The following is a 13,583-nucleotide window of genomic DNA, read 5'->3' as shown; positions in this document are numbered from 1 at the left end:
AAATACACTAAACAATAAAATAACAGGCTAGCCAGCCGTAGGAATTGTAAATAAATCCATGGTCATTTTGGGCCAGCATGGTCCATCGAGCGAGCAGTGAAACAGCAGGTTGGGAGGTCAGAGCGCAGTCCATTGGGCCATCTTCACGGCCTATTAGGGGCATCTCGGCAGGCAGCAGGGGTTCCAATTCCAACCCTACTCCACGCCGCTGGACACCAGGAAACAGCCGCCGCCACTTGACCGCTCCGCCGCCGCTCACCACTGCACTACCGCTGCTCGCCTGATTTAGTTGGAGGAGGACTCCCCCTCATCGGAAGAGTAGAAGCCGTTGCTGTAGGCTCCCATGTTCAGCACCTCCACGCTTGGGAGGTTGAGAGCCGCCGGATTCGAAGATCCCCTGCGGATGTTGGGGCGCCGGTCCACGGCCGTGACCCTGCGGCCTAGGAGACGCTGGATCGACGGCGGTGTGGATAACGAGCCCTCGGCCATGGTCTGCGTCGGGGCTAAGGGGGCGCGCGCCGCGGGTGTCGGGTTGGCGCGGTCCGCTATGCATGCGGCCAGGGTTTAAGTTACCGACCGGTCCGGTCAAACCGGCGGGGTCCGGTACCGATATATCGGACCGGTTTGGCCGGAAACCGGTGAAAATCGGTCAAATTCAAAATCAAATTCAAAATTGCATGTTCAACCGGTTCCGACCGGCTTACCGGTCGGTTTGACCGGTTTACCGATCGGTTTGACTGGTAACCGGCCAAATTCAAATTTTTTTTTGGTTTAAATTCAAATGCCCACAAACTATACTAAATAAATGTTTGCATATCATATTTTAGCCTAAATGAACCCTCCAATCCTCTTTTTTACTACTTTTACATTGTATTTGTATACTTTTATATGCACGCTTTTTTTTGTTTAACTTCAAATCCCCGCAAACTATACTAAATGAACGAATTTTTGAGAAAATTTGACACCATTAGATTCGTCGCACCTTGAAGTATTTTTAGAATTTTTTTTGGGAATTTTTCATTTTTTTTGAATTCAAATTTGAATTTTGAATTTGGGCCGGTTTAGTACCGGCCTAAACTGGAACCGGGCCGGACCGGGTCAAACCGGACCGGTTCCCACCGGTTTGGTGAACCCTGCATGCGGCCGCCTCCACCGGATCTCGGAGTGCGCGCGTCGCGGCCTACGGTGCGTCGAGGAAGCCAACTCCGAGGGCAGCGACCATGGCTTCTTCCTTCACGGCGACGAGCGGTGGAGCAGCCTGCGTGGCGAGGTACCACGGGTCGTGGGCGCCTCCGGGAATTGCCACTTGGGCCGAGGCGACCGGTGTGGGCGCAGGCAGTGAGTAGGAGTACTCTAGCGTGTGCGGGATCGGTGTGAACTCCTTGCAGAAATCACACCAGAAGCGCGGTGGTGGCGGAGGCCGTGCCGGTGACATTGGCTCCATGGGGACGGCAACCACTTCATCAACGGGCGGCGCCGGTGCTTCGACAACTGGGTGTCGCCGGGGCTTCGACCGCTTGTGGCGCAACATTGCTTGGGCCGGCACCGTCCACGCCTCGGCGAGGAGACGAGGGTTGGCTCTGCAGACGCGGTGCGAGTGGAGAAGCCTGACGGCCATGACGAACTGGGCTCCAATGGCATCCACGACGAGCATCCCGTCGGAGATTGCGACACTACTAGAAAACAAGCCTTAGGTCCACCCAAAAGTACCAGTACAGAGATGAACCGATACCTTAGGGTGGATGAAATCTATGAATGAGCCTTAGGTACCGGTTAGTATTATCAACCGGTACCTAAGGCTCTCCATAGGTACCGGGTGGTAACTTTTATATTAGTACCGGGTGGTACCACCAACCGGTACCTTAGGAGGAACCGGTACCTAAGGTTCTCCATGGGTTACTTCAAAAGGAAAATATCTCATTCTCAATCAGAACTGTTGCGTAAGTGAGATGGTAAACTAGCAACGCACGAGGCTAGAGGTCACAGGTTCAAATCTCAGCCAAAGAATATTTTGCGTGAATATTTTAGCCATAGGTACCGGTTGTTTTACCCAGTACCAAAGGCTCGAGCCTTTGTACCGCTTTCGGGGTACCGGTTACCAAAGGGCACTTTCAACCGGTACCCAAGGGCATTTTTCTAGTAGTGCGAACAGCAGAAGCAAAGATGCGGCCAATCCACCCCCATTGATGGTGCTACGGCGAACACGAGGCCCAAGGCGCTCGAAGACGCTGCGGCACTGTCCATGGTGACAGATGGGGCCATGGCGCATTCCTCCGACGCGGCGAAGGGCGAAGAACAGTTGACGAACAACATGCGAAGGTAGGTTGATGTTGATTCGCGTCATGGTTATTACCGTTGGGTTCAGAGTCATGTGCCTCTATGCGTCGTTCTCCTTCTTTTTTGTTTAGAAGAGCAAAATGCTGATGACGTGTTGAAGGTGAAATGTAATGAACAAGTGAATGGGAAGAACAGTCCTTTCATTGATCTCAAAAGTGTTTACTCCCCCAAATCTGCCTCCTTAGTTTATTGACCACCCCTCAATGAGATAGCATTCTGTACATAGATCTAGTCGTATAATTTCCAGATTTTTCCAAGGCCCATCGGCCGCAATCTCTGTCACTTGACAGAGAAACTTCCTGGAGAAGCTCCAACAAGCTGTCCCACTAAACAAGTTCACCCTGATCCAAATGTCTGCAAAAATCAACTTTCCATTCTTCTGAATCGAAACAATCACTAATTGTATCTCTCTTGTTACTGTTGTATTCATATGATTTTGGGAAGAGAAGTCACAGCGGAACCTCTCCCAACCAGATGTCTCCCCAGAAAAGAACATCCTTGCCATCTCCCACCTACAAAGTCACTCCCATTTGAATTTGTCCCTTATTTTTAGAATACCTCTTGGGATCCCTGTCTAGATACAGCCCAAAAAATGTGGAATTCTTGAAGTATTTGGCTTTTAGGAGCTGACAACACTAATCCAACTCACCACCATTGTATATTCTCCAAACCCACTTCAGGAGTAGGGCTTCATTCAGTAGCCTAGTATTCAGTATCCCAAGGCTCCTAAAGTCTTTAGGCAGACATACACGCTCCCATTTGACCATATGGTATTTGAACTTTTCCACATCCCCCCGTCCAAAAGAATTGAGATCTTATCGTATCCATCTGATGGTGAACTTGTTCATTCAAGTGGTAAACGCCCATGGTATAAATATGTATGCTGCTCAAGGAGGAATTGGTAAGGACCAACCTCCCACCATAAGATAGATTCTTCCCCTTCCAAGGTTGCAATTTATTCCTCATCTTGTGCACTATTGCAGAAAAAGATCTGGCTGACAAGTTCTTGTAATGAATAGGGAAACACAGGTATTTCATTGGCATCTTGCTCACTTTGCTGTTCAACATGTTGGCTACCTCCCACTCTCTATCTTCTTCCACTCCAAATATTTTGACTTCACTCTTATAATAATTGATTTTTTGACCCGACATCCATTCAAAACAGTAAAGAAGGAATTTCATATTAATAATAGAGGCATCAGCACACTCTGTTAGGATCACTGTATCATCCGCATACTGTAAGTGTGTCACACCACCCCCTCGAACTAGGTGAGGTACTACCCCATGATGTGGCCACTCTCTTTGGCCTTATCCAACAAGTAGGACAGGGCGTCAACTGCTAAGTTGAACAAAAGAGGAGATAGAGGGTCCCCCAGGCATAGGCCTCTATGTGTCTTAAAGTATGGTCCATTAGCACCATTGATATTGATGCATACTTTCCCCCATTTGATGTTGCTCATAATCCAATGCTTAAGTTTGGAATCAAATCCCTTTCTGGTCATAACTTCTTCTAGAAAATCCTATGAAATACTATCGTAGGCTTTTTCAAAATCTATCTTAAAGAGTACCCCCTACATCTTTTTGCACTTCAACTTGTGTACAATTTCATGTAACATCACAACCCCATCCACAATATACCTCCATTTTACAAAAGCAGTTTGATTAGGGGCCAACAATTTCTGAGCTTTGTCTGACAGTCTGTCCATGAGGAGCATGGTAAAAATCTTGAAGCTGACATTGAGAAGACAAATTGGATGGAACTGTTTAATATTATTAGCTTCCTTCACTTTTGGGACTAGAGTAATTACTCCATAATTAAGCTTGGCAATATCCAAATTCCCCAAGTAGAAATCATGCATTAATTCCATCAACTCTCCCTTAATAATCTCCCAACAATGTTTGTAGAAGGACACACTGAAACCATCTGGGCAAGGTGCAGTGTTTTCCTTCATATCAAACACCACTCTCTTAACCTCTTCTTCAGTGAAAGGTTTGGTCAGTTCTTCAATATCAGAAGGGTCCAGCCTACAGCTGTTATGTCAGACTTCTTCAGCTAGTCTTAGAGTTCTTGGACGATTGATCCCAAACAGCTTTTTATAGAAAGCGTATATTGTTGTCTAAATCTGAGCAGGGTCAGTGAGCACTCCTCCCTCATGTTCAAGAGAAAGGATTTTTTCCTCCAACTTCGGCTCTTAGTCACTAAGTGGAAAAAGTTTGAATTAGATTCACCTTCCAAGATCCACTTCTCCCCTCCCCTTTGTTGCTAGTAAACCTCCTCAGCTCCCATGATTTCTTCCGGTTCTTGTTCTAAAATAAAGTCTTTTATTAGTTACCCCCGGACTCAGCCCACTTCTCTATGTAACAACATCCAGCTCCTGGATCTGATGCAAAAGTTGGGTTTTTTTCCCTGCTGTACTCCCCCCTGAAATTCCTCCCCCCATCCTCCACCATGCCATTCATCTAGGGGAACCTATCTAGTGGAAATCACAACATTCGTGAAAACATGTGCAAACCACGACGAAAAAGTCGTCTAAATTCACCAAAAAAATCACACATATAGATGATATGATGATACACAACCTTGTAAAATATCTTGTACAAACTCAACTTCGTTTGTGAGATAAAAAAATAACAAATTTTGCCGTAGTTTGCACGGGTTTTCACAAAAGTTGTGGTTTCCACCAGATATGTTTCCTTTATCTAGTGAGTAGGAAGTCTCAGGGCATATTTCCATTGTCATCTGCCGCCTGTCCCTCACCAAGCCTGTAAAATCTTGTATCTGCACCCAGTTTTTCTCAAAAAAGAACTATCTGCCACTATACTGCGTACTCTCCCCAGTAGTTACTAGTAGGGGATAGTGGTCAGAGCCCAACCTAGTCAGACTGGATAGAGTGACCAAAGGGAATTTTAACTCCCACTGTGTGGACACCAGCACCCTATCAATGTTGCTTTGCATAGGGCATGCTTGCTTATTTGTCCACATCAACCTCTCGATCCACAACAGCAGCCATATCATCGGCCACGTCACAAGACAACACCTGGACATCGTGTGACGTGGCAATTCATTCTGTGATGTTTATTTTCATCATAAATTATGGTTTTGGGCTGGGTTGAATGGGTCTGAGGCTAATTTATGATGTTTCTAAATTTTCATGGATTGAGTTAATCTATGATGATTTCAGTTAAAACATCACAAAGTGCAATCTGTGATACTCAATACATGATAAAATTTGAGATCATCACAGATACTATTTCATGACGATTTTTCTATGATATGTGACGAAATTCAATCGTCATGCATTACATGATTTTTTGTATGATGTTACAAACTATGCTGACTGATGTGGAGGACCAGAGATGCAGTCCATTTTCATCTGCTGATAGCTCCCTATCCACTTTAGTGCTATACAAGATGATCAAGTCCAGTAGAAGCCCCAGCCATCCGAGTGCTGCTGGTCTCTGGAGCTCACGTGCCCCACTGCATGTACAAATTCTTCACTTGGCTTCTCTTGCATGCACTACTACAAAAAATAATTTACCATAACCTTTTTTAAACACGTTCGATGCGGGTAGAAATTTCAACCGCCTCGGTTAATGGTAGATATTAACCAATGGGCTCAACGGGCTCATCGACGACCTTTTTCTCTTTTTTTTTTCTTTTTCATTTTCATTTGATTAACCAAGGCGGGCAGCAAACTTTCTTGGAAAATAGATCATTTACCGTGATCTTTCATCCAACGTGGTTGCGAAAAATGTCTCGGTTAAATGTTTTTGTCTGCTTCGATTAAGATTTCTATAGTAATGGTGGTCGTTTTCAGTGCGCCTCTTCACAAAGAATATTGTTGATGATGCTACTTGTGAGCTGTGCTATGGAGCACCGGAGACAGCTGAGCACCTCCTCCTCTTCTCCCCTTTCTCGGCGGCGTTCTGGTGGCAAATTGGTGTTCAGTTAACTCCAGACACAACTGTCCGCGAGCTTGTTCATCTGCAACGACCAGCGACCCTGCCAGAACCTCACTTCGACAATTTTATATTGCTATGCTGTTGGCAGTTGTGGAAGAGACGAAATGGGATTGTGTTCAGACAAGAGACCATGTCCATGCCGCAGTTTCTTCATAGTTGTAAACTAGATGCTAGATCGTTTGCCTTCTCCCAAAACAGGACACGGGTGTTAGCGATGTGTGGTGCGGTGTTTTTTCTTTGGCAATGTAAGCCTATGGAAATGATGTAAACCTGCTGTATCAGGCCATTAAGCGCCAATTGACATCAATGAAATCAGGTAGGGATCCCCCCCGGAACCTTAAGAAAAGTGGAGCAACTAAACAACTCTGGTAGAGCATGAATAATGAAAGTCTGCAAATGGTACTGATGAGATTAAACACACGTAGTGAACAAACACATGTTCGTGGCCTTGATGCCACCACATTCTCACAGCTGGTAAGCAAGACTGGACTAATGAACCGAAAGACTAGTTGGCCAGGATCCTACCCTGTTCACAAAAAACAATAGTAACTAGTCACTATCAATGGAGGAGGTAAAGGAAGGAATAGATAAAGGTTGAAGTAAATCTGGGAAATAAATTGTGGCTTCAGGATCAATTACGTACCTTGCTATTGTGAAGCTCGATCATGCTCCTTATTCATTTTGTTCCCACCTTAATAGTGACTAATGATCGTGCTCAGTAAAAGGACTTTTTTTTTGAGATAAAGTAAAATGACTTCTAGTGTGGGACGATTAGGATGTGCGTCAAGAAAACTCCGGGTTTTGGTCTCCAGAACTTAGATGGCTACTCCATAGTCCCACCTACTTAATAGTGAGTAGTGATCGTCGTCGGAAAAGGATGTACTGAAGTCTAGTGTTGGACGATTAGGATGTGCGTCGAGAAAGCTCCGGGTATTTGCCTCCAGAACTTGGACGCCTCCTCTGTTGCCATGCCAGGCCTTGATAAAAATGCTGATCTTGGTGAGGCTGGCGAGATGTTGGATGCCGAGATCTTTGGAACTTCCCGAGGTGTAGATGAGTGTGGCTTTGAGGTGTTTCAGGTTAGGCATAGACCCAGGCACAAACCGCAGTTGGTAGAGATGGCCGACACTGAATGATTTGAGATGCTGGAATGCTCCACTGCCAATGTTGAAAGGACCTGCATAAAACCCTACTAATTCTAGGACAAGAGTCTCGAGAGCTGGCATGCTTCCAAGAACTTGCAGATCCTCCGGAGTAAATTTTAAAATACCAAGATGTAACAGCTCAAGATTGACAAGTGAGCCCATCCAGATGGGGAGACTAACGAAGGGGCCTATGGAAAATGCCCGGAGCCTTGGCAGAGCAGAGAAATCCATGGGGATTGGGATCTTAATCTCGTATATTTTCACCTTAAAATCTAGAGAATGAAGTTCATGGCTACCCAGTGCATCGAGCGAGGAGGTGAAAATCCCCCACTCGCTACCTTCATAATAATTGTGTTCCCCAACGCCCTCCCACAATGCTTGAAGGATTCTCAGGTTTGTAAGCTTCCCTAGCTCTTTCAGAAAGCCGAGTGGTTGCCCGCGGATCGAGAAACATGTTAGTTGTTCCAAACCTTTCATCTTGCTGATGCCTTCTGCTGGGAACTTGACCTTCTGACTGACGAAAAGGCGTTCCAACTTCTCAAGTAGAACAATTGTGGACGGCAATAGTTCCACGGCAGTCTCTCTTATATCTAATGTCTCTAAATGTTGGACTTGTCCAATTTCAGCAGGGAGCTCACTAACACTTGTTCTTCTAATGCTCAGATACCGCAACTGAAGTAACATCTCGATGTTTTCAAGGTGGATATTTCTCAATGATCCACAGTTTTCTAGGTCTAACACACGTAAAACCTCAAATTCCGTAAAAGGATGCAATTTTTTGCAGTCCACATAACATGCAAGTGACCGGACATGAGGCTTAATTGACTTCATCCATGGAACAACATTCTCTTGGTAGCTACTCTGGAGAGAGAGGCGACGAACCTTGCTATGCAGGGAAGAAGGTGGGACTCTGGATGGGTCCAAAATTATTAGAAAATTCTCCTCAAATGATTTGGACGCAAGGAAACTAAGGATGACATCATGTACTCGACAACTTAGCACCACGCCATTCACCTCTTTCAATGGTTGGATCAAGCTCCGGTTTATCAGAATATTGATATATCTTAACCCTGCTTCAAATAGGCTCTCTCCAGATTCTGGATTAACAAATCCTTCTGCAACCCATCTGCACACCAAACGATCCCTTTCAATTTCGCAGTCCTCTGGAAATGCACTCAAGTACAATAGGCAAGTTCTCAAATGGTGTGGGAGATTAAAGTAGCTGAGTGATAATACTGATTTCATTGTCTCAGCAGACTTATTTCCCGGAAGTGGAGAACTAATAGATTCTTTCACCTTGTTCCAGTGATCAGGTGATTGTGGTACATCACTTGCCAAGAAGCTGGATATCGAAATGATTGCGAGTGGTATCCCTTTACACTTTTTCAGTATATCTTTAGATGCACCTTCCAGTTCATGAGGACACTTCTCTTCGGAGTCGAAAATTCTTTTGAAAAACAACCTTTTAGAGTTGTCGTCGTCAAGAGGTTTCATATCATAAACACGACCACCATGAGCATGAGAAGAACAACATGATTGGGCCACATCTTTCAGACGTGTTGTGATGATTATTGTGCTTCCTCGGCTTTTTTTGACCAATGCTTGTCCAATGATCTCCCATGGATCGGAGTGCCATATGTCATCCACTACAACAATGTACCTGCCACAAATATGCGATTCTAATATTATTAAACTGTATGTGATAAGCGAGTGCATATGTGCTGCTGCATTGTTCTTGATATAGAGAAATAAAAATTATTATAGGTAACAGGAACACATATATGCATCCGCCATGTAGAACAGAAACCTATCACCAATTGGCCTTGGGATGTAGTTTTTCCAATACACAATGTTTGGTATTGAACTTGGGGGATGTGAATCTGAAGAATGCAATAATTCAGGGGCTAAAACAGGCATTATCTATTATATTATTATTTGACCAACAAACGGAGCCTCCACGTTCGCTCTCAAGGCCTAGAAATTCCCACGTTAATTGGAGAAAAATAGAAAAATAAAAATTATCCACCACTGCCATTATGATAAAATTAGCCCAAAATACCCCCGTGCCTAATTAAAAATCACCCACCAATATCATTATGAAAAATTAAATATAAAATACCATTTAGCTATGTATCAGTTACAAACATATACTATAACTAAAGCTAACAATAATTAATCAAAATAAAACGAAAATAAGAATAATTATATGCATAATATTATTAAAGCTCAACAAATCAAATTGTTATTATAGGTAGATCATATTTGAATTATTTTAACTAAGAATAAGATATAATTTACGATAACAAACATAGTGATGTATTATAAAAAATAGTATAATTTTTATGTAAGGAGACAAAGACATGCGAATTTTTTAATTTTCAATACTAGCCGCGCAAATGCGCGGGCTATACGTCTAGTTTAAAAAAAACATGAATTGTATTCGGTGCTTGTGGTTGGAACAGGAATCGGAGGACAAAGCCAAGGGAGCATGTATACGGTGTCCCAAATAAGAGCATCCATACATAATACTGATTGATGGCTTCGATTTTTATCTTTTTCCTGATTGATTCGAGTATTTTTGTTTTCCTCCCCATCCTCTGTGTAATAGAGTTATTTATCCATATTTTATTGTTTAGATGGTATCCACACACAAAAGGGATTGTTGTATAGATGAAGGAAGATAAAGCAGCAACCGGTTGTTGTTTGAGTCGAGTTAGAGAGGAGTTGTATGGTCGTTTGGCCGGTGGTGGTGTCTTGTTGGTTGTTGTGGTGCCCAGTCTGGGTGTTGTTTCTTCTTTTTAATATAATCGGCAGCTCTCCTGCCTGGTTCGTTAAAAAAAAGATAAAGCAGCAACATACCTTTTATCCTTGAGGTGTTCTCTGAGTTTCTCGACGAGAATGATCTGATCATCCGCCACGCTGGCGGTCGCTCCAACTTGAGAAAAGATCTTCATCAGCACATCCTTTATGTGAGGGTTCTGAGATACCGATACGAAGGCTTTGCATTCAAAATCTCCTTTAATCTTTTGGTAAACCAGATTGGCGAGAGTGGTCTTGCCCAGGCCTGCACACCCAACGATGGACAAAGTCCTGACCAGTGGACAAGGCTGATCAGCTGGTATCAGCCAGTGGATGATATCTCGTCCCTAGGTCCATCGAGTCCGACCAACTTCTCCGTCTCCACCCAAAGCGCGCACATCCGGAGGTCAACCTTGCTAGTATTAGGAGAAGCACCGACGAGGCCATCGAGCTTGTATCTCTTCTGCCGCTTGCTCTCCTCAACGGCACGAGCCTTGAGCTCTTTGATCTGGTGAGCAACCTGGAGGGACACTCTGAGCTTCTTGAACTTGCGCACCAGCCGCTTGGCACTGAGCCGGCGACCTGCGGCGCTGGCATCGCCGGCGGCACGGCCGAGCCGGGCGACGGAGAGATCAATGCAATCCTCGATGTCGTAGGCCAGCTCCCGCACCCTGTCGCGCCACCCCGTGTTGATGGCGTCAAGCTCCTCGACTTCCGCCAGCACGTACAACAGGTCGTTCATGGCGCTCAGCTCGGACCTGAGGAACTCGATGTCCTTGCGGACGCCCTTGGCAAGCTTGTACTTCTCGTGGAGCAGATCCGCCAGCTTTCCGAGGACGGTGCTCATTACTCCGGTCGCCGCGCTCACTATTGCTCTCTCCATGACTCATGAACTCGAACGGAGGTGTACGATGGCTGTTCTTGTTCTTCAGACTACTCTACTTTGCTCAAGAGATCGATTGCTAGGGTAGCTAGGTAGTGTGTCCTAGTATGTGCCAAGGTGGGTGAGGTGACCTACTCCCTCCGAGTCAAATACAAGAGCCAATACACAACTGGGAAGGGAGAATCTTTCGTTCGTGGCTTTATTTTAAAAAAAAGAATCTTTAGTCACGTTCAACACCTTGGAGATAGCAACACAGTAGCTAGTTTTAGTTAATCATCACAGGATTGTTCCCAATACATGCTAATATATTTTCTGCTATTATTTCAAGGTATGCCATGCCTCAATATATCCTATCCTCAGCTTCTCGATACCATCGCATTAAACCCATATCCTGCTTTGCAATACCACCGTATGGCTATCTAATTCTGTGTTTAAGGCCAATTTCAGTGAGAGTGTTATAGGAGTGTCATGGACATTAAATTTGTTAACATATACGAATAGTATAAAGAAATATGAGAAAGGAGTATTATGAAATGTGAGAGGAGTGTCATCACCATAACACTCCACTAACACAGTTTTCAAATTTCTAGTCTTGTTAACTATGTCGATGATACTCCTACTAAGACTGCCTTAGACCTCCTAAAATGACCACAAGTAGACTCCCATAATCCCATAATCCCAGCTGGTTGCCGGAGGGACTCGATAGTCCAGGCGAAGAGGGAGGTGGTGCCGACATATTTCGACAGCCAGCTGGAAGCCACACAAATATTATGTCGAAAAGTGTGTATTAGCTAGTGTCCTAAACAATACTATCTGAGAACGGACAGGAGCAAGTAGCTGGCATCATGTCGCTCCAAGACTTGCAGCTGCTTGCAAGAGTTTGGGCGGCTCCAAACTCCAAGGTAACAAGTGAAAAAGAAATGACCTACATCTCATACCACCCCAAACCCTCCACGTAGGATGGTGTCTATAACATTAAATATACTGTCACATAAAACTTTTTACTTATGTGGCACCGTAATAAATGATAAAGAGAGTGGAAAGAGGAAGAAAGTGGGCCTCATGCAAGACGCGGTGTCAACACGCAAACCAATACGCTACACACCACATTTTGTGCATTTAAAGTGAAGTGGTATCTTCATAATAAGTGGAGAACAAATATGATAGGTGGAGAAAAAAGAGAGTTTAATAGCAATCCACACCAAAAAATCATGGGTTGTAGAGTTTAGTTTCTAAAGGCGATGTCTTGATGATATGGCAACATAGACACTACTCATGGATACTGTGGGTTGGGATTGGCCTCAGGGTACCATCTGTTGGCGCAAATCTAGGGCCAATACACGAATGCGCTTGATTACGCAGTGAGCGACGGCACAGTTGCAGCGCCGATGCTCGGATTGGTCAGACCGGTCAAGGTAACCGGTCAGACCGGTTTGCCGGTGTAGAACGACAAAGTCCAACGAACGATTGCCCGGGAGGGACCCCGTCAGGGCATGCGCGCGTAGGATTGTTCTAGGATCGGTAGGCCACCTAAAACGCCTTCAGACGTCATAGAGACGAAAGAAGAACAACAAGTATGGGGTTCGAAGAGCTAGGGTTTGAGGAAGACAAAAAGTAATGCATAGTAACGAAAAGTAATAGATTGATATGTTTTTGATCAATTGGATGATGACTCAATCGGCCGTAACCCTTTATATTTATAGGGTGGGATGGACTTATCCCGTAAGGAATCTTTTTTACAGATCTGGATCTGTAAAAAATCTAATTCTACTCGGACTCCTTTTAAACCGGTCAGACCGGTTAGACCCACCGGTCAGACCGGTCGAGCTCCTGCCGGACAGGTCACAGTACCAGGCCGGTCAGATCGGTCACGACCAATTTTGGCCATCAACATATGCCCTCCTGTTTTTTTGGTAAAGCTTGGTTTCCCAAAATCAACCTGCTGGACCAAAATTGTCTAAGGGCGATGATTAACAATACATCGGCCGTTTATATGTGCTAAGGGTTATAAACAATTATCGGCCATGACTTGCTCTACTCAAGTAGATGTTGAAATAACTTGCTTCGGCCGCCACACCTTCTTCGTGGTTGTTGACGTCTTTGGCACGGCTTCTACTTGTTGCTCCATTGTCTCCTTCTTCCGCATACATTGCAGCCTTCGCTTCTAAGTATGAGATAAGCCTGAAGGATACTACTTCGGCTGTAAATACTTTGAATCTTGCTTCGCGCTCTTCTCATCTTTTTTGCTGTAACCAACATTTTCTTCTACTAGATTATTGCTAACAACTTTCGGTCTTTGTGGTGAAGTATGATTTGGATATATAGGTGGATATTGAATATAATATGATTGCATATGTATCCGACTATAATTCATAGGCGTATAAAAGTAAGGATACCAGCAATACCATGGAACAATCGGTCCTTTGGATGAGGCATAATTACCTTGACCTGATTTC

At 44.5% G+C, this 13,583-nt stretch overlaps 1 pseudogene; it reads right to left on the bottom strand.

The window, feature by feature from the left end:
- Nucleotides 1–7,115: 7,115 nt before the first annotated feature.
- On the bottom strand, nucleotides 7,116–11,127 carry LOC120684893 (annotated as a pseudogene).
- Between the last annotated feature and the right edge of the window lie 2,456 nt (nucleotides 11,128–13,583).

This window comes from Panicum virgatum, chromosome 8N (assembly GCF_016808335.1).
Source record: "Panicum virgatum strain AP13 chromosome 8N, P.virgatum_v5, whole genome shotgun sequence".
Lineage (NCBI taxonomy): Eukaryota > Viridiplantae > Streptophyta > Magnoliopsida > Poales > Poaceae > Panicum > Panicum virgatum.
Note: the sequence above shows the minus strand (reverse complement) of the source record. Positions and strands in the feature narration are given on the sequence as shown.